Source organism: Cyprinodon tularosa, unplaced genomic scaffold, assembly GCF_016077235.1.
Source record: "Cyprinodon tularosa strain WSP-4 unplaced genomic scaffold, ASM1607723v1 ctg363, whole genome shotgun sequence".
Taxonomy (NCBI): domain Eukaryota; kingdom Metazoa; phylum Chordata; class Actinopteri; order Cyprinodontiformes; family Cyprinodontidae; genus Cyprinodon; species Cyprinodon tularosa.
The window spans coordinates 1,229,551-1,252,665 of NW_024039078.1; the positions used below are offsets into that span (position 1 = coordinate 1,229,551).

The window sequence follows — 23,115 nt, forward strand, 5'->3', positions numbered from 1 at the left end:
AGAATACCGTGATCCATGTGTAGCAAGCCAAAGTGTATTCCTGATATTGATTTCCTCATTTACAAGACAGAAGAATCCAATTGCCTTCTTCAGTAGATCTGGTTGCCAATCAAAAAATGTCCAAGTTCGAAGACATTTTGTTTCCCATCCAGGAAGCTTTTACGATTCAAGATGTCATGAATAGCAAAGAGTCCAAGGCTGTATACAATAGCCCAACAAGCCCTTGTTTTGCTTTAGAAAACGTGGAAACTGAATCAGATGAACGTGTCCACCCCATGGAACAGGGGTCATTTGGCTTGTTTTGTTAACCTGCAAAGCCCCATACATGTATATGTCTCTGAAAGGGGGAGGTGGTCATTAAAGGGAATTGTTGGCCTGCCTGAATATGGAAGGTGCTTTTACCATGTGGTAGTTTCACATGTCTCTGAAAGGGGTGTAATAAAAGGAAATTGTTATTCTGCATGAATAGGCAAGGTCTTTTTGCGATATGTGTGCGTTGCACATGGATGATGCCTAAGCACAAATACTTTAAAAGTATTCCTTCAAACAAGCCATGAACAATGACTCTGACGTGATTCGAACACGCAGCCTTCTGATCTGGAGTCAGACGCGCTACCATTGCGCCACAGAGTCCTGACAAAGGACAACCCCATATCACAAGAACATATTTCGCAGACAAAAGATATGACACACTAGATAGTTGAAAAAGAATACCGTTATCCATGTGTAGAAAGCCAAAGTGTATTCCTGATATTGATTTCCTCATTTACAAGACAGAAGAATCCAATTGCCTTCTTCAGTAGATCTATTTGCCAATTAAAAAAAAGTTAAAAACAATCCACTGGACTTTGTTTCCAGGTTCGAAGACATTTTGTTTCCCATCCAGGAAGCTTTTACGATTCAAGATGTCATGAATAGCAAAGAGTCCAAGGCTGTATACAATAGCCCAACAAGCCCTTGTTTTGCTTTAGAAAACGTGGAAACTGAATCAGATGAACGTGTCCACCCCATGGAACAGGGGTCATTTGGCTTCTTTTGTTAATCTGCAAAGCCCCATACATGTCTATGTCTCTGAAAGGGGGAGGGGGTCATTAAAGGGTGTTGTTGGCCTGGCTCAATATGCAAGGTGCTTTTACCATGTGGTAGTTTCACATGTCTCTGAAAGGGGTTTCATTAAAGGAAATTGTAATTCTGCATGAATAGGCAAGGTCTTTTTGCCATATGTGTGAGTTGCACATGGATGAAGCCACAGCCTTCAGGCCAAATAGTATAAAATGATTCCTTCAAACAAGCCATGAACAATGACTCTGACGTGATTCGAACACGCAGCCTTCTGATCTGGAGTCAGACGCGCTACCATTGCGCCACAGAGTCCTGACAAAGGACAACCCCATATCACAAGAACATATTTCGCAGACAAAAGATATGACACACTAGATAGTTGAAAAAGAATACCGTTATCCATGTGTAGAAAGCCAAAGTGTATTCCTGATATTGATTTCCTCATTTACAAGACAGAAGAATCCAATTGCCTTCTTCAGTAGATCTATTTGCCAATTAAAAAAAGTTAAAAACAATCCACTGGACTTTGTTTCCAGGTTCGAAGACATTTTGTTTCCCATCCAGGAAGCTTTTACGATTCAAGATGTCATGAATAGCAAAGAGTCCAAGGCTGTATACAATAGCCCAACAAGCCCTTGTTTTGCTTTAGAAAACGTGGAAACTGAATCAGATGAACGTGTCCACCCCATGGAACAGGGGTCATTTGGCTTCTTTTGTTAATCTGCAAAGCCCCATACATGTCTATGTCTCTGAAAGGGGGAGGGGGTCATTAAAGGGTGTTGTTGGCCTGGCTCAATATGCAAGGTGCTTTTACCATGTGGTAGTTTCACATGTCTCTGAAAGGGGTTTCATTAAAGGAAATTGTAATTCTGCATGAATAGGCAAGGTCTTTTTGCCATATGTGTGAGTTGCACATGGATGAAGCCACAGCCTTCAGGCCAAATAGTATAAAATGATTCCTTCAAACAAGCCATGAACAATGACTCTGACGTGATTCGAACACACAGCCTTCTGATCTGGAGTCAGACGCGCTACCATTGCGCCACAGAGTCCTGACAAAGGACATCCCCATATCACAAGAACATATTTCGCAGACAAAAGATATGACACACTAGATAGTTGAAATAGAATACCGTGATCCATGTGTAGCAAGCCAAAGTGTATTCCTGATATTGATTTCCTCATTTACAAGACAGAAGAATCCAATTGCCTTCTTCAGTAGATCCATTTGCCAATTAAAAAAAGTTAAAAACAATCCACTGGACTTTGTTTCCAAGTTCGAAGACATTTTGTTTCCCATCCAGGAAGCTTTTATGATCAAGATGTCATGGATAGCAAAGAGTCCAAGGCTGTATACAATAGCCCAACATCCCTTGTTTTGTTTTAGAAAACGTGGAAACTGAATCAGATGAACGTGTCCACCCCATGGAACAGGGGTCATTTGGCTTCTTTTGTTAATCTGCAAAGCCCCATACATGTCTATGTCTCTGAAAGGGGGAGGGGGTCATTAAAGGGTGTTGTTGGCCTGGCTCAATATGCAAGGTGCTTTTACCATGTGGTAGTTTCACATGTCTCTGAAAGGGGTTTCATTAAAGGAAATTGTAATTCTGCATGAATAGGCAAGGTCTTTTTGCCATATGTGTGAGTTGCACATGGATGAAGCCACAGCCTTCAGGCCAAATAGTATAAAATGATTCCTTCAAACAAGCCATGAACAATGACTCTGACGTGATTCGAACACGCAGCCTTCTGATCTGGAGTCAGACGCGCTACCATTGCGCCACAGAGTCCTGACAAAGGACAACCCCATATCACAAGAACATATTTCGCAGACAAAAGATATGACACACTAGATAGTTGAAATAGAATACCGTGATCCATGTGTAGCAAGCCAAAGTGTATTCCTGATATTGATTTCCTCATTTACAAGACAGAAGAATCCAATTGCCTTCTTCAGTAGATCCATTTGCCAATTAAAAAAAGTTAAAAACAATCCACTGGACTTTGTTTCCAAGTTCGAAGACATTTTGTTTCCCATCCAGGAAGCTTTTATGATCAAGATGTCATGAATAGCAAAGAGTCCAAGGCTGTATACAATAGCCCAACATCCCTTGTTTTGTTTTAGAAAACGTGGAAACTGAATCAGATGAACGTGTCCACCCCATGGAACAGAGGTCATTTGGCTTCTTTTGTTAATCTGCAAAGCCCCATACATGTCTATGTCTCTGAAAGGGGGAGGGGATCATTAAAGGGAATTGTTGGCCTGGCTCAATATGCAAGGTCTTTTTGCCATGTGGTAGTTTCACATGTCTCTGAAATGGGTGTCATTAAAGGGAATTGTGATTCTGCATGAATAGGCAAGGTCTTTTTGCCATATGAGTGAGTTGCACATGGATGAAGCCACAGCCTTCAGGCCAAATAGTATAAAATGATTCCTTCAAACAAGCCATGAACAATGACTCTGACATGATTTGAACACGCAGCCTTCTGATCTGGAGTCAGACGCGCTACCATTGCGCCACAGAGTCCTGACAAAGGACATCCCCATATCACAAGAACATATTTCGCAGACAAAAGATATGACACACTAGATAGTTGAAATAGAATACCGTGATCCATGTGTAGCAAGCCAAAGTGTATTCCTGACATTGATTTCCTTAAGTTACAAGACAGAATAATCCAATTGCCTTCTTCAGTAGATCTGGTTGCCAATCAAAAAAAGTTAAAAACAATCTACTGGACTTTGTTTCCAAGTTCAAAGACATTTTGTTTCCCATCCAGGAAGCTTTTATGATCAAGATGTCTTGAATAGCATAGAGTTCAAGGCTGTATACAATAGCCCAACATCCCTTGTTTTGTTTTAGAAAACATGGAAACTGAATCAGATGAACGTGTCCACCCCATGGAACAGAGGTCATTTGGCTTCTTTTGTTAATCTGCAAAGCCCCATACATGTCTATGTCTCTGAAAGGGGGAAGGGATCATTAAAGGGAATTGTTGGCCTGGCTCAATATGCAAGGTCTTTTTGCCATGTGGTATTTTCACATGTCTCTGAAAGGGGTGTCATTAAAGGAAATTGTGATTCTGCATGAATAGGCAAGGTCTTTTTGCCATATGTGTGAGTTGCACATGGATGAAGCCACAGCCTTCAGGCCAAATAGTTTAAAATGATTCCTTCAAACAAGCCATGTACAATGACTCTGGCGTTATTTAAACACGCGGCCTTCTGATCTGGAGTCAGACGCTCTTTTATGTTTTTTCTGCTGTTTTATTTTCAGAGCATGGTGCGCAGGTTGGTCATCACATGGACATTTGATATTTCAGACAATAGCTGCCGTGCTTTTGTGAGTAAAACTTTTTCGGAAAAGCGTGATTTACTTAAGTTAAATGTGGAACATTATTTCAAAGTGGGGAACATCAGGACAGAGGGGAACCATGCGGCCCAGTCCTGAGCAAGTCGGGACGTCTGGTCACCATAGTGATACGGAATGAATTATGTTATTATTGTTTTAAGCAAAGATTGCATTTTGGAAACGGAAGGTTGAAAATAAAACTGAAATCCAGAATGGACAAAAGATTTAGAAATAAGTAAAAATGTCTTAAATTAATTGTATTTACCCTTGATTTGAATAGATAAATCAGATAGTTTGCCAATGGAATAAGGATTTTTACTCTTGAAATAAGATAATTCTATAATATGCACTTGAAATAAGACAATGCAATTGTGTTTTCTTAATTTAAATCTAAACTGTCTTGTTCCATTGGCAAAATATCTCTTTTATTTCCTCAATTCAAGAACAAATGCATTTAATTTAATTTTTCCACTTCTTGATTAAAAGGAGAATTTGAGAAAAACTTTGCTGTTTTTTCAGATTACATTTATGTAAATTATCATTTTATATATTTTATAGTTTTTTTTATTTCTTTTTATATTTTTCAGTTTTATCTTTGGAAATCTCTTCATGGGTTTCGAATTACAATTTTTTTCTAGTTAAGTTTTCCAGATCAAAATCTCTTCAAGCAGAATAAAGCACAACTGTTTCTGATGATTGCAGCTCAGCTAAAGTCTGTTAATCAGCTATTAATTGAAATCAGCTGTGCTTTAAACTGCAGGACAACTGCGGCCAACTTTAGACATACCTGGTCTAGAGGAAAGGTGAAGAGGATGTGATCTGGAAACGCAATCAGAAAAGATTTAGGAACAAGAAGAAAAAAAGTTTAATATTTTGAAAATTAATTTATTTAATATGAGAAATTTTCTCATATTAATTTATTTAATATGAGAAAACAGCAATGTTTCTCTGAAATTCTTTTTTTTTCTTTGATTACATTTTAGTCAAAGTTTCATCTCTGGATTAAGTCTACAGAATTAGTTCTTTGCTTGAAACAATAAAGCAGTGGTTCCCAACCCTGGTCCTCAGGTACCCCCGTCCTGCATGTTTCAGGTGTCTCCTTATTTCATCACACCAGGAAAGAACTGATGATTAAGAGGTTTCTGCAGCTCTTGATTGCAGAGTAGGAGCGCTCTTTTGAATCGGGGTGCTGGAACTGGGAACCACTGCAATAATGGAAGAAAATTTACAGGGCCAGTGTGACGGAAGGTGAAAGAGAGAGTCAGAGGCAAACAGTCAGACCCGTCCTTCAGTTGATGCTACGTCTTAATAGCAGGCAGTCTGCTGGCATGTAGCCACCTCAGCATACAATAGTTTAATGCTCCTACCTTCTGAACACAAGGACAGAAGCACCTGTTAGCTCTCTGATTAAGAGAACTAACAGGTGAAGGAGGACCCTGTCACCCCTTGTTGATTTAGCCAGCATGGGGCTGAACTTTCTATGTATATTTTAATGTTGGGTGTATACATAGAGTATTCATACACAGTAAATTCCACAGTGTTCAATATGCAGTGTCAAAGTTCATTGAGTCTTTTAGAGTTATTATAACAACAACTGGAGTAAAATATACGCTACGTAGAGTTATAATTTAACACTAATTCCAAGTGGGACCAAATGCACTCTTAAAGCTACAGTGTGTAATTTTCAGCGACATCTAACGTCCAGACTGCAGACCGCAGCAACATGAACATCTCCCCCCCACCGCTTCTCCCCCCCAACAGTACGGCGAGCGTTACGGGACAAAATGTCTTCCACGACGTCCGTATCACCTACCTTCTCAAGTGATGAGGTTTGTTTTGATAGATAATTTTACAGATAGTATTTCATTGGTCTGTGTAGGGTATAGATTTCAGTACTGTCTCAGTTCATCTCTCTCAACTTGCCGTAGTTACTTTCGAGCGTAATGGGCGATCTCGCAATCGCTAGTTTGTTGGCTCTGCGCTGCCGTAGCGCAAAGATGTCTGCCTCCGTGGCTGCGAGACCCGCTCCTATGTAATTATAAATAACGAATTCTAAGGCAACGCAAATATTAAGGTTAAGAGGCTGAGCTCGTAGATGATGATAAATAACATAGTTATGTATAATATATTACATTTCTGACTGTATATCCCTGTAATTATTACACACTGTAGCTTTAAAGTGTTCCTTTAACACTTCAAAATTTACTGTGTATCGAGTCCAGAACTTATGTCCACCTACAGGCTAGCTTATGCATAACACACGGCACCGTAATGCCCATTAAATGTCACAAGCCTGTGTCCTGAGGGGGGCAGCAAAGTGCCCAGAGGCAAACGGCTTGCATAAAAAGATTTCTTTGATCGCGGTATTAACCTAGCTGCTGTTTACTGCTCGCACAAAAAATGAATAAATAAATAAAAAAGAAAGAAAGAAGGTACGCACTCATAGCAGATTCTGCATCATGTCTGCTAGGAAGTGTGTTGTTCTTGGGCTTGAACGCAGGGAGGATCCATCACACTCAGCTTCTGGTTCACCCTATGATGAAGATGAAGTCTGGAGGAGAACTGATTGTTCTGCCAATACGCCATTATACACTAGCTGGAAGTTAGAAACACGTTCAGCGGCCATCTGGAACACGTCAGATATGTTGATATACGTCGGACCTTGATAAGTTACGCCTAAGTTATGCACAAGTTACTCATAGGTTTTGGATAAGCTTGACGCCATGACATATTTATAACGTACACTTAAGTTATGTCAATGATCAGACAACTTACCTGTAACTTATGGCCCACATATGGCATACGCTGGCATACTTAGGGAATTTTTGAGCATGCTGTATGTCGATTTGTGTCAGTGTGTTTCAGCGTACTTCATCGTGCTCTTAACTTATTCCTTGTATGCCAGCGTTTTTACCAGACTTTCCGTACATCAGGCTTACGCTGGTCTAAATCTTTAAGGTGTGACAGGGGCTTTAGTAACTTACAGGACCAGCTGCAGCATCTCTGATCTTCACCAGAATCCATTCACCTCAAGGTCTAGAAACCTTTTACTACCGCAGCAGTTTGTTGTTTGAATTCAAGTCAAGCTGAATGAGCCTTGCCACTCTTGCTGACATCCATCACCAACATGGCAAGCTGCACCTTTAGGGTTGTAAGAGCTTTATCACAGCCTTCACTCTAAATTCCTGACATTACAGAGCGAGGATGGCGGCTACCGCTGCCAGGTAGGGCATGGCTCGTCCCATTTCTCTTCATTTTGGTTTAAAAAGGCTGGAGAGGGAGGAGGTAACAAGGTTATATCACAGTCATTTGCTTATGTTGGTGGTTTCAAGGTGAGCCTGGTGTAAAAGTGACTGAATGGTTCAAAGACGAATGCACTGAGTTTGTTCTTGACCTTTTTGCAGATCATAAATCTCACAGAGTAACTGAGACCCCAATGCATCAAAATCAGTTCAATGTTTTCCACTCAATCGACTCCATGAATTCCCCCGTTTTACCTTTGGGAAGGATTTAGTTCATTGGGATTTCTGCCTTTCATGCTGTGTGATGTTTCGCCCATGTGACTTCTGTATCCAGTTTGATCTATTACTCAGACTTTGGTTTCATCCATTATCCTGCATAGATACTCTGTCTAAACTTAATGTATTAAAATTTGAGAAAATAGTTGTATTTTTTTCCTATTTTTTCTCGAAATAAAGGAAAGAAAACAAAAGGGGAAAAAAATAGTAAATTTTTTAATGCTCTCCATGTAAATTCATCTTGGCCATAATCATGATCAATATCAATTACTAACAGTAATATTGGATTAAACTTGCATCTATTTTGTTAGATATATGATTTTTTAGAAAGGCTTGTTGCTGCCGCAGACAGAACTAAAAGGTTATTCATCAAGAGGCTTAAAGCACCTCTGGTTAACTTTCTGTTAATAGGGACCCTAGACCTATAACTTCTAGATTTAAGGCACCAGAAACACTTTTGCCAACTTAGCTACTTTCTCGCTATCTTTTTAAATCCCTCTGACCACCTTCTGAAAGCAACTAGCAGCACTTCCAGTGTTGATAAATACACCAGTCTGCCTCTGTGTTCTGTTTCTGGGATCAAACCAGTTTGAGAATCATGGAGTCCCTGGTAAATCCAAGGAAACATTCCCCCTCTGGATGAAATCCTCCATCAGAGAACGACAAACATGTTTGATTAGCTAAGGGTCAGAGCTAAAAGCTGTTAGCCTAGTTAGCTCTGGTGTTTAAGGGGAGCTCAGAGTAACTTAAAGCGGCGACCTTCTCACGTCACATAGGAGAGTTTATGAGAAGAGTATCACACATGGAGCATCGATACAAACCAGTAGCTGAATATTGACCTTAAAAATAATCTGTCCTTATTTATCTCAACTTAAGCTAAAACCTAGGTCAAAGGTTATACGGTGTCACGCCATCTTCTGTTAATTTTTGAATAGTTTTAACCTTCTTGGTTTTATTGAATATAATTTGTCTCAAAGATTCAGACATAAACTGTTTTAACATTTATTATTTATTTATAATCATGGATGTCTTTATGCCTATTTTGGGGGGTCTGAAGGGTTAAGCCCATCCTTAATGATGTCAAGCCCCCCAAAACAACTAACCACAGCATTAACAGATCAGTTCTTACCTACGCTCAATAAGACAACGTAGTTGTCATGTGAAACAGCGGCACTAGGACCCTGGAAGGCATGCATGCCATCTGCCACTAACCTTAGAGCTGCTCTGCTGCTGGCAGTGGGGACCGTAGTACATGGGCTGGACAGACCCAACCACAGTGGAATTAAAGGAAAAGTCTGGTCACATTCAGAAGACAAACTTCTGAGAGTACTTTAAATATGAAATTATCACATACTGTTCAATAAATGATAAGTGTTTTAATTAAGAGCCATTTTCATTTAAATGTGCTTTACTGGAGGCACCCATGTTTGTCAAAGAACACTACTGCCACCTACTGGTTTGTTACGTCACGGTGCGGTATCGGCTGTTGATCAAGTCCCAGTGCTGTATCTGGTGTTTTTCACAATGTGCTATTAACCATGACGGCGACAACCAGTCACGATGTGAAGCAGAGAGTAACGAATTAATGACATGCTTTTTCTCAGGCTAAAAGTTCGATGGCAAATCCTCCCTCTTCAAGTTGGCAATCCAACGACGAACCTGTCTGTGGAGGATCAGGAATTAGAAAGGTGAAAATCCCTTTTACACAATGTATTCTAACTTCCAGCTGCCATGCACGTGGGCATTGTGAGTTTCACTATAGCTCTCGTGAATTTCAATGGTGAAGTCCTCTGGAAATCTTCAATAATTGTTGTTGATTGAAGATGTGTCTAGTAGCTCCCATTGATTCTGCTTGTAAAGCGGGGAGAATGGCGCTAGGCTTACCGCACCGTGACGTTACTGCCAGAAGATGGCAGGAGGGAGGGGTTACTATATTTAAGCAAAAATGGCCTGAGAGACTGAGGGAATGGAGGCCAACAGGCATAGAGCAACACAAGATAATTTCAAAACCAAAGTTAACTCCAAAGCAGCCCAAATGGCATGTAAAGCTATCTACACTAGAATTAAATGTTTTAGCACGAGTGTTGTGCTAAATATACACTCCTAAAGATAGCCCTGGTTACATCCATTCATCCATGTGAGATCCTGGTATATTCAGTTGTCTATGGTTAAGAGGCAGGGTCCACCCTGGTCAGGTTGCCAGTCCATTGCAGGGCAACATAGAGACAAACAACCATTCACTCACACCTAAGGAGAATTTATAGAAGCCAATTAACCTAACAGTCATGTTTTTGGACTGTAGCAGCCAGAGTACCCAGAGAGAACCCACACATGCTCAGGGAGAACACGCAAACTCCATGCAGAAAGACCCAGAACCCTCTTGCCGCAAGGCAGCAGTGTTACCAACTCATCCACTGATCAGATGAAATCATCCACTGATTGTTGGTGTACTGACAGTTTTAAACATGTATAACAAGAGCAGTTGTATCTAAAATGTTCTTAAAGGATTTATAACTTTAGTTTGTGGTTAAAAAAATAATTATTATAATTTAAATTTGATGCATGTTGAAGGGAAAATCAGATTAAAACAGTTTTAGAGAAAATCCATGTCTAAAACGGAGCTGGTGCTCCATCCAGTTTTTAACAGGTCCAGTAGGAAGCAGCTGCTGTCATTATGTCATTAAAAATGTATGTTCCAGTAAATGTTTGATCCTCCTCTGTTGTATCATGAAATCATCCACAGGGATTACAGAGCAGAGAGAGAGACCCTTCATCTGCACAAATCATGGTATTTGTGCATTATATACTAGTAGATGTCCTAATATCCACCAGCTTAATTCACAAATGCTAATATTAAAAACAGCCTCTTATCTGCATTAGCAAAACACGTGGGAGTTAGATCAAAAACCTGACTGCGTTTATGATTTATTCTTTTTCAGGTTATTTTTAGTTAAAGTCAATGTGGTCTCATTTCTGCTATCACACATATTTGCTTTTTTCTATTCTAAATCTAGTTGATAATTGGGATTAATCTAGTTGATGATTGGGACTAAATCCCAAACTGAGTTTAGCAGCACAGCAGATTAAATTTCAGCAATGGTTTTACCAAAAACTGGACTTTTGTAAAAGTGGTAATAAAGAAGGAATCAGGAGGATTTGGGTCCTTTTAATGAAAGTCAGTCAGCAGTTCTCTCACATAGCAATATGTCACTTTAAAATAAAAAAAAACATTCTATTTTTCACTTTGAAACCAAAAAACTTAAAGGACGACTCACCCTTAAGTCAATTTTTATTTTATTTTTTGCTAATAAACTATAATTATACTATTTTATAGAACTGTCTACATATCCAAAACATTATTTTGACAATTTACTGTTCATCTGTTCCTAGAGTTGCCTATGTGGCGCCCTCCTCAGGTCTAAAAGGGGTTACTGCATCTGGTTTAATAGCTTTTTTTCTATTGGATGTAAGAACTGATGTCAGCAGATCTACCCTGGGCAGCGGTGGCTCACTAAATTAAATGAACCCATATTATTATATTACACTAGACAGAAGATGCAGGTTCGTTCTTAACCAGTTTTAAAGCTACAGTGTAATAATTACAGGGATATAGTCAGAAATGTAATATATTATACATAACTATGTTATTTATCATCATCTACGAGCTCAGCCTCTTAACCTTAATATTTGCGTTGCCTTAGAATTCGTTATTTATAATTACATAGGAGCGGGTCGCGCAGCCATGGAGGCAGACATCTTTGCGCTACGGCAGCGCAGAGCCAACAAACTAGCGATTGCGAGATTGCCAAAATGTCACAACGATGTAGAAAAAATAACGGGTATATTTATTATCTAAAGTCTACATGAAATCTATACCCTACACAGACTAATGAAATACTATCTGTAAAATTATCTATGTAAACAAACCTGATCACTTGAGAAGGTAGGTGATGCGGACGTCGTGGAAGACATTTTGTCCCGTAACGCTCGCCGTACTGTTGGGGGGGAGAAGCGGTGGGGGTACTGTTGGGGGGAACAAGATGTTCATCTTGCTGCAGTCTGACCGCTAGATGTCGCTAAAAGTTACACACTGTAGCTTTAATGCTTTTAATATATTTTATGAAGGAAAATGTTTATTTTAATTTACCATGAAAACAAATGCATTTAATTTAGTGAGCCAGAAGAGACAGAATAACGGTTTGGTTAAGGAAAGAACCTTCCTCTGTTTCATTGGAACCTTCCATTTTTTTCTGTCTTTGGTTAAAAAACGCTGGAGAAAAATCTGACTGCTCTGTCTCAAAACTAATGTTATGACTGGTGGAAGTTCTATAGAGAAATGAGGGAAGGGACTCATGTTTGAGTGTTTTGTATGTTTTTTTTACTTAAACCAATTGAATAATCGGACTCCCTAAATAAAATCCATCACAACAAATTTTCTTTAGGTAGTCTATAAGAAAATAAATGCAGTTAATTAAATTCCAGTATAAAAACAAGCTTTCTGTAAAGTCTTCAGGCTCCAGCATGATGTCCAGTTAAACTAAAAACTCAATATTTGAATAATTACAACTGAATTTCTGTTTTATTTCTATTAAACATGGCGCGTTTAAATCTAAAAGACTTCAAAACAGACCTGACTGATCAATTCAAGCCGATTACAGCGTAGAATTTATGTAAACATGATGTTTGATGTTCTTCTCATGGTTATTAATGTTAAGCTGATGGCATTAGAGGAGGCAGCTGCTTTCTATTCAACATGCAGGAGACATGTCTCCTGGGGTTTCCCCCATGCTGGTGCAAAAGGGACACTAAATTATAAATCACCAACAAATATACACATGTTTTTTTGCACTGTTGTAACAGGGCACGGGTTGCTAACTAGTGTGTAAACAAGCACTAATGCTATGAAGTAAATAAACAAGAAAAAATACACAGGAAGGCAAATGTTGAAACTAGAACTACTAAGAGTCACAGCGTAGAAATAAATGGTTGTTGGGGAATATGACTGCGTCCACTCACTCACACACAGTGTCACTATGCACTAGAGTGTGCTAATGAATGCAGCACCACCTGTTCAGTGAACGATCTAATTGCTCTCAGCAGAACCTCATTTCCTCACTATTGCTGTGTTTAGCAGCACCATTTAGCAGGGAGGAGAGGGCTGCTGCAGAGTCACCATCTCGCTCACACCTTCAACAGTCTAACAGTTAAAGATAAAACTGTTCATGTTTTTTAAATACCAGAAGTATTTATGTTGGAAAGGAATAATAAGATAATTAAAAAGTTCACAGAATGATAGGAGAGGTCGTGCTTTTCATCATAGGTTAACTTAAAGTCGTAGGGAAATAATTTTTAAATGTCAAATCATTCTGGCTTAAACATTTATAGAAATGTATTCTTTATCAGACGATATTGTCCCAAAATTCCTCTTCCACAACATCTTCGTCCCGCTCTGTATGACAGAGAAAACTCATCCACGACCTCCAACACTAAACTCTCCTCCTCTTGCATGTTTCCTCTGTCCATAGCGTTCCTTGACAGTGTCGTTTCTAAGTCACCAATTTAGTGCTACTTGGTCCCAATGGAATTTCCCATTGGGACCAAGTAGCACTAAGTTGCTAACTGGTTCAGGGGTTGACCTTAAGGATTTTTACCACTTGCCCTTTGGGCAAGTGACTTTCACATTTCATTTGCCCAGAAACAGTTTTTACTTGCCCAGTATAAAGTTTAATAAATATAGTTCATAATATTCATTGTTGTATATATATCAATGAAACATTGTTGTTTTTATAGTTTTTTTGTAATTCAGTAAGTGTACAGGTTCCTGGTGTGTATATGCATGTTTCAAATAATGAACTCAAGCCTACATTACCGTGTTAACATGCTTTTCAATCCTTCCTGCATATCTTTCCAAACTTAACTTTGCTTTAAACTGTTGTGTGCTTAGAAAAATATAAATTGTATTGTTAAAAATCTAAAAAAAACTTGACAGGTTAAAAACTTACACTACTACTACTCACCAATTTAACATGTCTAGCTCTATAACATTTAAATGCACCTCTCCAATGTCTAAGAGAAAAAATTTAATGAACATTTTTTTATGTATGACCTGCATCCCTGTACAGAAGACTGCCATATGATAGAAATATTTACAGTGTGCGCAGTGAGGATTTTAAAGTGGATTGCTGCTTTATGGAGCCAGTGGAAATGTTTCATTAGGGGTGTTACACAGTTCTTTGAATGTAACTTGCACAAACACACACCCGCATATGACACCAACTAAAAGATTAATACATCTGATATTATAAACCTACTAGATTACGTGACCCAATGAGGAGAACAAATGCCCAACTTACAGTAGCAGCCTCCTTATGCTGCTATAGGTTTAGACTTCTGGAGGACATAGGAACATCTTTTTGAGTATTCTGCTGCATTCTATCTCTATTCTCCCACTCTGCAGAATCTGTTAGTTCAATCTCTAACGTTCTGCTCTCTCTGCTTTTTCTCATAGTAGCTTCATCTGGTCTGTTCCTGTTTGGCTGTGACTCCATCCTGGAGAGAAATATCAGCTGTGCTGCTGCCATCAACACCTTTGTTTATAGATGGTGGAGATCGGCCTGTTTTCCAGTGTAGTCCTGTTTCTCTGACTGACTGGCTGGATGTGTTCTCTACATCCTCTGACATGGCAGCTGGCTCGGAGCTCATCTGCCTGGCTGTGTGACATTTGGGAAAATCCATTATTTTAAGCAAACCATCTGAAATATACAGGGGGTCAACTGTTGATGGCAAATATGATGTTGATCCAATCTTATACATTTTGGACCTTAGTCACACTCTTCACCCGCTAAGAAAATTTTTTTGGCTCTTAAAAAGCAGATTAATGTAGATTTTCTCACGAGCCGTACTGTTTGTTCAGCTGATTTCAGTCTTCTTTTGTTTTTATTTCTTCTTAAAGTCAAACAAACATGATGACAGAGCATGAAAACATACAAGCCAACAATGTGCACCATATGTGCATGTTTTGACATTAAATGTCTCAGTGGAACACCAGTCGTTGTGGAAATGCCAAACTATGTTAAGGTGAAATGCTTGGAACATTCTGGACTCTGGCTGCAGAAATAAAAACACCCAACTATGCATTCCCTGTCATCCTCCTTTTAAAAAAATGGTTGGATATAAACCGGAACTCTTATTTTGAACCCTCTGCATTTAAAAAAAGTTGATGAAGTTGAAGTTTCTTTCACCCTCTAAGCTTTATGGTTAGAGGGTGAGGGTGGTAAAGCATTGATGATAAAGCTCCTGCACATTTGAAACCAAGGCCGCTATTGGTGCAGCACAGTGTCCTGTGTTCAGTGAAATGTTTTTGGCTGAGTATCACTGAAGCAGCCTTATGAAAATATCTCTAAGCCATATTTATAATTATCCCATCAATCAGAGCCAGACTGGGATCACAGTGATCAAATATGGGCTGCTGAGACAGAATGCAGCTCTTTCTGCCCCTGTTTTCCATCTGTCCTACCATATTTCCCTCCCAACGTCAGTAACTTACCATTAAAGCATAAGCTGTATTTTCCTGAAAAGGTTAAGATGTAATTACATTTATTCTATATCTTTAAACAAGGACTTTTTCTGAATGTTCTTCTTTATTTCTACCAAAATCCTCCTAGCCATACTATGAATGTTAAGCATTTAAATTCTGGTGGAATGGTTTCAGAATTTTACAATAAATATCAACGAGTTGGATTTGAAGCAACAGAAATGGTGTATCTTTAATATGACAATAAAATTGCTGCACGATTTCATGTTCTGCATATTCAATCCAGTATCACTAAATTGCTCAGACCTACATCATGCAGCTGAGATGATGGAGGTCCCCCTCCAAGTCTGAGGCTCTTGGTTCTTGAATAGATTAGGTTCCCCAGGCATGCAATCTAATGCTAACACCAGCCCATCCATTGCTAACAGCAGCCTATCCAAAGCTAACACCAGCCTAACGAGAGCTAACACCAGCCTTTCCAAAGCTAACACTTGCCAATCAAATGCTAACACTCGCCAATCCAAAGCTAACAGCAGCCTATCCAAAGCTAACAGTGGCCAATCCAAAGCTAACACTCACCAATCAAATGCTAACACTCGCCAATCCAAAGCTAACACTAGCCAATCCAAAACTAACACCAGCCAATCCAAAGCTAACACTAGCCAATCCAAAGCTAACACCAGCCAATCCAAAGCTAACACTAGCCAATCCAAAGCTAACACCAGCCAATCCAAAGCTAACACTAGCCAATCCAAAGCTAACACTAGCCAATCCAAAGCTAACACTAGCCAATCCAAAGCTAACACCAGCCAATCCAAAGCTAACACTAGCCAATCCAAAGCTAACACCAGCCAATCCAAAGCTAACACTAGCCAATCCAAAGCTAACACCAGCCAATCCAAAGCTAACACTAGCCAATCCAAAGCTAACACCAGCCAATCCAAAGCTAACACCAGCCTATCCAATCCTAAAACCAGCCAATCCAAAACTACAACCATCCTATCCAAAGCTAACACCAGCATATCCAAAGCTAACGCCAGCCTGTCCAGTGCTAACACCAGCGTATCCAATGGTAACACCAGCGTATCCAATGGTAACACCAGCGTATCCAACGCTAACACCATCCAATCCTACACTGCCTACACCTTTAACATCAAATGGGCAAATGACCTCTCAAAACTTTGACAATAAATCTTTACTCTTGTCTCAAAGTCTATGCATTAAAGGTAACTATAAACTATACAAGGTTAGATACATAATCAATTCTTTGTCAAAGAAAAAATATATCTCCTTGTTTTTATAAGCTGAGTCTTGTTTAAAGTGAGAAAGTTTTATTGGTTCATTTAATGTTGATCAAATATTTAACAGGCATAGAGAGTCTGAAAACACTCCACTAAATCCAGGTTATGTTTTAAAGCCGCTCTTCTGTCTTACTATCATATCTCCTTTCCTCCCTCCTTCGTAGTTTTCCTTTTCTCTGGATACTAGCTGTCAGGTCGAGGGCAGGGTGCTGTCTGCCTGTCCGCCCACACAAAGCACCAGCCATGCTGATTTGGCCCAGCACCGACAAACACACACATTAACACACAGTTCACACACAAGAATAAGCATGCAGTGTGCATTCAGCACAAAAACGGCCTAAAACTTTGCAAGCCTTTATGGAGTGCAGCAGCTGTAGTGTTTGTGTAGGAAGATGTAAAGAGCTCAGATGGAAAATGTCTCTAATAGCAGAAGTCCTTCTAAACTGCTCCCTTGCTTGAGCTGCCTTGGAGCTTGTCTGCCTGGCTGTGTTTTCCTGGATGGGGCCGCCTTTTCAGCTGCTTTTTGTATCTCTGCTTCTGTCTCCTTGAACCCCAGTCGGCCTCGGCAGATGGCCGCTCACACTGAGCCTGGTTCTGCTGGAGGTTTCTTCCTGTTAAAAGGGAGTTTTTCCTCTCCACTGTCGCTACAAGCATGCTTAGTGTGAGGGATTGTATTCAAGTCAATGAGTCGATGCAATCAACTGGTTTTCCTTAGATAGAAAACTTTGTATCAATTTGACTGTATGATCTGGTTGAACTGTAAAGTGCCTTGAGATGACATGTGTTGTGAATTTGGCGCTATATAAATAAACTGAATTGAATTGAATTGCTTGTTGGTTTTGCTTGTCTATTTAGAAGTCGAAGCCAGTCTATTTCTATAACCCATTCCTAATCTGTACCATGTCATAGATACAGTGGTTTACAGCAGGGAACCCCTGTGATGGAAACCTAGAACATGGTTTTACCATCAGGATATATGAGCCTTAAAGTAACTACACTTTGTCAATTTACGTTCCACAGAATTGTACAGATATCCAAAAATGAAATTATTATTTTATTTAATCGTATTATAGTCCTTTACATAATAATTTCCATCCATGTAAATCAAGAAGTACTGAGCTGTGATCGATCAACACCAATGATTCAGAATGTGAGACTCTATGCTTCTCTCATCCTTATGGCTGGTTTATGCTCAGAAACCAGGTCATGTGCATGTGTGTTGCAGTGAATGCAGATGTGCCCCTGCCCCTTCCACAGACACTCTAGTGGACCTCTACAAAATTGTACGGGACCGCAGACAGTGCCGCAGACAGGAGGCCTCTGATTGGTCAAAACTACATCGCTCTACTCTATGCGTATTTCCTGTTTGGTACCTTAGTGGCTTGTTTTGTTTGTATGACCGCCATTATGGAAAGAGACTCCTGAAGATGGATCAGCTAGAAGTGCAAGTTGAGAAAGAACGCTGGGACCATTTTTCCACCTGGATCGCCACTCTTTTTCGCCCTCATGTCCCTCCGGTGTCGCACAAACTTGCCCCGACTTCCTCACCGCCTCGGCCGTATCTAGACCCACAGCTAGCTCGTGATTGTCCCTCTTGCGTTGCGGCGTGGAATACATAAAAAATATCTGCGACAGGCTCTTTGCGACACACTGCTGTGGGAGTATAGCAAGCCCTTTACTTGCTCACCATCTTCTACCTTGCCTGTGTCCAAGATATTTGATCTAGTTAGATGAGGGATTGCTGCAAAGTCAACCATAAAATTGCAAGTGAATGTTCACTATCACCATCTGCTCATCCAGTAGGGGTGATTTAGAAAGGCTTATTGATAGAGGATATAATGAGAGGTCTTTGAGGCAGGAAGGTAAACTTGATGGTTGCGGTCTGTCTGAAAGCAACCTCTAATCGACTGGATGGTTGCTGACTGGATCAAGAAGCAAGCCTGCTTCACCTCTCAGATAAAACAACCTAATGACAGGCAGAAAACAGTCCAGATGTGACCGTTGTCAGAAGCTGATGAAAATCCAGTAAGGGATGGCCAAGCACAGGAATCGGTATTGCATGTTTTCATGCTGCCTTTGGTCGCTCTGCTGCTTTATGGTGTCTTCAGGCAGATAAAAGGAATGTCCCAATTGAGAAATTACCTGAAAAGGGTTTCTTGAACGTGCCAATGGCTGATTTTGAATTGAGCACCGACCCTATCCAGCGTAGAAAAGAAACTCTGGATGGCTGGAAAATTTTCCCCCCTTTTGGATGTCATTATTTGACGGAAAAAGTTGAAAAAGCCATGGATGGTGCTGGTTACATGAGGACAACAGCCCTTATGTAACCAAAGAAAAATGAAGCTGAAGCTCTTCATAGTAAAACCCCAAACTGTCATGATCTGCCCTGATAGCTGACCTTAATTGTTCACTTCATTCACCTGCCTAACTCTGCCTGGTTCCTAATCATTCCTCAGCTTATCCACCTGTGGCTGCTCCTTTATATTTGGCTCAGCCCAGCTATCGGGGCCAGATCATTGATTGTTGTTTGTCTGTTTGAAGAAACGGGGCTGCTGGTGGATCATCTGTTTACATAATGAAGGAGGGACAACGGCACTTATTTACTGTAGACATCCTGCTAAACATCTACTAGCTTTTAGCTTCTGTTAACCCTCTGATATCAATGGAGTCTTCCTGTTCCCTGCTCTGGTTGATAAAGGTAAATTCTCAGCTCTCTGTGCTTTCTGGCTGAGTTGTTTGGCATTGAAAAAAACAACTGATAACATTTACTTAATATATATATTTTAAGTATTAGCACACAAATGATTTAAGTAAAATTGAATGCTGCAACATCAAGTAATGCTCATCTGTCAGTATCAAGTGAATTTTACTTTCCATGACATAACAGTTGCAAAGATATTAAGTAACATTTACTTAATTACATCCAAGTTGTAAGTTAGATTTATTTAAACAAATTAAGTAAAGTGCGCTTGTTTTTCAGAAGCACAAATTTTACGGCAACACTGAATCAAACAGGACCAACAACCATTCACGCACACCTAAGGATTTAGAGAATTTAGAGCAGTCAACTAACCTAACAGTCACATTTTTGGATTGTGGGAGGAAGCTAGAATACCCAGAGAGAACCATGCGTTCACAGGAATCGAACCCAGAACCTTGTTGCTGAAAAAAAGGCAGCGTTACCAACTGCACTGAGCAGCCCTCTAAGCAGAAGTGTACTTTTTAAATATGCAACAAACAATTTACAACCCACTGAAGCTGAGTTTCCACATTTAATACAGAAATATAGCATTAATAGTAAAAGTGCATTATGTTGTACTGCATTAGTTTGTACTGAAAAAAAAATGGTTGGTATGACTTGTAGACAACAAATACTCAGTATTTCATATACACCACATCCAACACAGATCTGGTAATATAGTCACTACTCAAATATGCAATAAAAATCTTATTGCACTGAAACAGTGCAATTTTAACATTTAAACCACTCGTCCAGATTAGTGGACTTTTAAGAATGTAATTACAACATTAATGAGACAAGATCAACACAATTAAACATTAATAGCTTAAACTGTCTAGCCATTCTCAATGAAGAAAAAATGTGTACAAGATATTTGAATAAAGGTATCTGTTAGTTTCTGTTAAATAACGTATACCTTATTTGGCAAAAAATTAAAAAAACCTTAATGCCAGACAATCTTCCGCTAAGATTAACTGCTAACCCACGGCTAATTCTTTGCATTTAATGCCACATTTTCCTACCCTAAGATGACATAGTCATGAATGCATTTAGGAAAGCAACTTCAACTTTAGGGTGTTTACTTTTGGGGACAGTTTAAATGCATCCAACTCCAGGAAAGGTTTTTGGAAGGCTTAAGTGTAGCTTAAAATGGGAGGGTATGCCAAGTTCAGGGCATATATCAGTCCCATGAGCAGCGAGCAGGCTTTTGCACAGTGATGGGCAGTAGCGCCGCTACATGTAGCGAAGCTATTAGTTTAACTACATGTTCCAGTAGCTTGACCGTAGCGTCGCTGCTTTATTTATCAAGTAACTTTCCAGTAGTGACGTTATTGTTTTTATCAAGTAGCGACGTAGCGTCCACAAACGCTACAAAATCCAGGGCATAACTAAGTAATGAAAGCAGGTTTTCTATTTTTAGTTCCGGATGTTTTTACCACACTGCTGCTTATTTACACATATCCTTGTTAATTTGTTTCTTTCGTAATCAAATGTCAAATGATGTGCGCGTGGCATTTAAGCCCTTTTATGAGCGCAGTGTTAATTTCGTCAGCTTTTTAAAATTTTGTCTTAGTCTCAGTCACAATGACAAAAATCAATTTCAGTCTTAGTCATATTTAGTCATTGCCTTCCCGATTTAGTTTTAGTCTTAGTCTAAATGACGAAAATCTATTTTACTCTTAGTCCAGTTTTAGTCAACACTGTAAATAATAGAACTTCTCCACACACTGCTTTTTTAAACATATATATCACACTGTACAGAATAAAACTTCACCACACACTGCTTTTCTTTTTCTCTATTTTATTTATATAACACTGTGCAGAATAGAACTTCACACACTGATTCTCTTTTTAACATATATCACACTGTAAACATTAAACGTTTTGTCAGTTTGTTTCATCATATCCATAAAGTCTTCATCCTCAATGGTCCCTGCAGTGAGGCCAGAACGCCCAATCCACTTTGCCATTGAGTTCTCCAGGGCTTTCTGCTCTTTGGCGTCAGGGGTGGGGGTGCATCTCTGCAACAGACTTTCCTTCCTACCCCAACCTCTGATTTGGCTGTGGTGTCACTGTGTCAGGTATCTAGTTGGGAGGAAGAAATTTAAACAATTAGTATCCAGTTTATCAGTAGAACATCTTTCTTCTATGACAGAGAGACAGACAGACACAGGAAGGCACACACACATACAGCCAGATGCATGCGCGTCCGCGCACAAACATATACTGTACATTCACATGCATGCACCCATGCACGCACTAACACACCCGTTCCCGCTACTACAGGCCCATCCGTTTCTTACCGTCTTCCATATGTCAGCTGTTGGCTCCTCAGATGTCGCTTGATTTTTGCTGTGTTCTTCCCTGCCAATTTGAACTCGCAGACTCTTTGGTGGCGGGTGGCGTCCTTCCTCCGGTGTTTTCCTTTGTGTTGTAAACGAACAAACAATCCGCACACCACCACAAACAAACCACACACCAGCGGATACTAGTATGCGGTTTGTTTAACAAACCACACACCAGCGGATACTAGTATGCGGTTTGTTTAACAAACCGCACACCAGCGGATACTAGTATGCAGTTTGTTTAACAAACCGCACACCAGCGGATACTAGTATGCAGTTTGTTTAACAAACCGCACAGCAGCGGACACTAGTATGCAGTTTGTTTAACAAACCGCACACCAGCGGATACTGGTGTGCGGTTTGTTAAACAAACCGCACACCAGTATCCGCAACGACTGCGAAGTTGAGCTATGAGTATAAGCCCTCTGCTACTATCGACTGAGGCACGAGGCACTGTGGGACAGGCGCCGTGTAGGGACAAACGGCGCAACAACGCGTAATTTTCTATGACGCTCAAGAAACAAATATATTAACAATAAAAAATTTATCATAAACAATACATTACATTTCTTAATGTCCATTCGTCAATGGATCGTAAATTTCATCTGTCATAGTCTCGTTGACGAAAATCATTTTTTGTTTTCGTCATATTTTTATTTTCTGGAATCTATTTTTTGTTATCGTCTCGTCATAGTCACGGGAAAAAGGGGCGTTGACGAAATATTTTCGTCATCGTCATGGTTGACGAAATTAACACTGTATGAGCGAACTGCCCGTGACAGACGGGGAGACCTGATGCGAGCCAGGACCTGAGGACCAAAATATTTATCGCAATTACACGGGAGGAGGGGTGTCAATATAGTCATGCTTTGTTCCACTGTTTACTGCAGAAAAATGCGGAAGACCAGATTAAAATAGAATTTTTTTTTTACTGGTGGATTTTCGTTTTATATTTGAAAAATATAGAACTAATCTTTTCTTGCTCTTCCTCTTCTTCTTCAAGGGCCCTTAGAACCATTCTGCAGATTTGGCATGATTAGGGACAGAACAAACAATATTTCTTTTGATGATGTTGATCATTTCATGTGTTTACTGATGAGTAAAGACAAAAGCTAACAGTATGGACTGCACGCTATGCTGCAGGAACATGTGTTGAGCTGTTGTTGAAGCTTGGACAAGCTTTATTTCACTACAGGTTAAACACTGATATAACATTAATATTCATGTGTTCCTCAGATGCTCATGACATTTCCATTACCAAG

The 23,115-nt window shown here is 39.8% G+C and overlaps 1 protein-coding gene and 5 non-coding genes across 7 annotated transcripts in view; all 6 read right to left on the reverse strand.

Annotated features, from left to right (window-relative positions):
• il1rapl2 (interleukin 1 receptor accessory protein-like 2) overlaps positions 1–23,115 on the reverse strand; it is a 690,042-nt gene that overhangs the window by 553,031 nt on the left and 113,896 nt on the right. The window lies entirely within an intron of this gene.
• Positions 562–633, reverse strand: trnaw-cca. Its single transcript has one exon. It is a non-coding gene; the product is annotated as a tRNA-Trp (tRNA).
• Positions 1,303–1,374, reverse strand: trnaw-cca. Its single transcript has one exon. It is a non-coding gene; the product is annotated as a tRNA-Trp (tRNA).
• On the reverse strand, positions 2,043–2,114 carry trnaw-cca. The gene has a single exon. It is a non-coding gene; the product is annotated as a tRNA-Trp (tRNA).
• On the reverse strand, positions 2,781–2,852 carry trnaw-cca. The gene has a single exon. It is a non-coding gene; the product is annotated as a tRNA-Trp (tRNA).
• Positions 3,519–3,590, reverse strand: trnaw-cca. The gene has a single exon. It is a non-coding gene; the product is annotated as a tRNA-Trp (tRNA).